Source organism: Octodon degus, unplaced genomic scaffold (genome assembly GCF_000260255.1).
Source record: "Octodon degus isolate 3935 unplaced genomic scaffold, OctDeg1.0 scaffold00086, whole genome shotgun sequence".
Lineage (NCBI taxonomy): Eukaryota > Metazoa > Chordata > Mammalia > Rodentia > Octodontidae > Octodon > Octodon degus.
The window spans coordinates 4704688-4706424 of record NW_004524662.1 but is presented as its reverse complement, the minus strand read 5'-3'; the positions used below and the strand labels follow the sequence as shown (position 1 = coordinate 4706424).

Here is a 1737-nt window from a genome sequence, read left to right as displayed (position 1 = left end):
CCTAACTTCTGAAGTGGAGTTTGTTTTTGGCGCACACCCTCTTTCCCACTAGGCTATACTAACTCATCAGAGGGAAAATAGCTTTTAAAAAGAAGAATAAGGAAAAGGACCTTCCTTGTAGAAACAAAAACATACACATCTATAAAAAAGAAATTAAGAAGCACGAAAGTGGGCCTGGGAGATGGCTCAGTAGAATAGGTGCTTGCCTACCTGAGTTCAATCCCCCATTCCTTAAAAAAACAAAAACAAAAACAAAAACAAAAACCTCTCGGCTTTTGACTAGGAGGCTAAGGTGCAACTTTCTTCATTCATCCGACATCAGCCACCTCCAGCATGCCACTCAAGTTCGACCCCAACGAGATCAAAGTTGTGTACCAGAGGTGCACCAGTGGTGAAGTTGGTGCCACGTCTGCCCTGGCCCCCAAGATCTTGGGTCTGTTTCCAAAGTGGGGGATGACATCGCCAAGGCAACTGGTGACTGGAAGGGCCTGCAGATTACGGTGAAATTGACCATTCAGAACAGACAAGCTGACTGAGGTGCTGCCTTCTGTCTCTGCCCTGATCATCAAAGCCCTCAAGGAGCCGCCAAGAGACAGAAAGAAGCAGAAAAACATTAAACACAGAGGAAATATCACTTTTGATGAGATTGTCAACATCGCCCGACAGATGCGGCACCGGTCTTTAGCCAGAGAACTTTCCAGAACCATTAAGGGGATCCTGGGGACTGCCCAGTCTGTGGGCTGCAACGTGGACAGCAGGCACCCTCATGACATCATAGATGACATCAACAACGGTGTTGTCGAGTGCCCAGCTAGCTAAGGAGCATAAGAAAATACATCAATAAAGAGACAATCTACCCCCCCCCAAAGTGGTAAATTGTTAATTTAAGGGCCAGGGAGATGGCACAGTAGAATAAGCACTTGCCTGGTAAGAGCAAGGGCCTGAGTTCAATCCCCCCTTCTGGGAAAAAAAAAATATATATCTATTCTGCTGTGCTGACAGCCCCATTAAGAAGAAAAAACAGACTATCAGCTGGGAGAAAATATTTATAAACCACATATTAAGCAAAGGGGTTATATCTATAATGTATAAAGGACCCTCAAAACTCAATAGCTAAAAAAATCTAATTAGAAAATTTGCAATTGGGAGGCTGGGGCAGGAAGATCTCTAGTTTTAACAAAAAAGCTAAAAATGTACTCTAGCAGTTTCACTTATGGACACTTAGAAAGATGAAGACAGCTTCACACACAAACCTACAAACAATTGTTCATAGCTTTACCTGTAATAGTCTCAAATTAAAAACAAAACAAAACAAAACATAGGCCTTCCAGAGGTAAGCCATATTAGGCAGGTGCTTATGCCACTGAGCCACCTCTTTGGCTCAAAGTTAAACTGTGTTAACCCATAGTTAAATGCTGATCTACCCATGCCATGAAATATTCCTCAGCAATAAAAGTAACAATTGAGGGCTAGCCAAATAGCTCAGCAGATTAAAGAGCCTGCAAGCAGGCACAGGGGCTGGGGGTTTGATCCCCAGCCTGCTGTGTAGGCCCCGCCCCTGGGACACACAGAGATGGCAATTGAGATTGGGCACTGTAATACTAGCTCTTGGGAGGCTGTAAACAGGCAGATCACTGAGTCTGATCTAGTAGTGAGACCCTGAACACCCTGTAGACCCTTCCAAAAAAAAAAAAAAAGTAGCAATTGACATAATTTGGATATGTCCCAAGATTTTCT

The 1737-nt window shown here is 43.8% G+C and overlaps 1 pseudogene; it reads left to right on the top strand.

Moving 5' to 3' along the window:
• The first annotated feature begins 333 nt into the window (after window positions 1-333).
• On the top strand, window positions 334-819 carry LOC101563029 (annotated as a pseudogene).
• Window positions 820-1737: the final 918 nt, after the last annotated feature.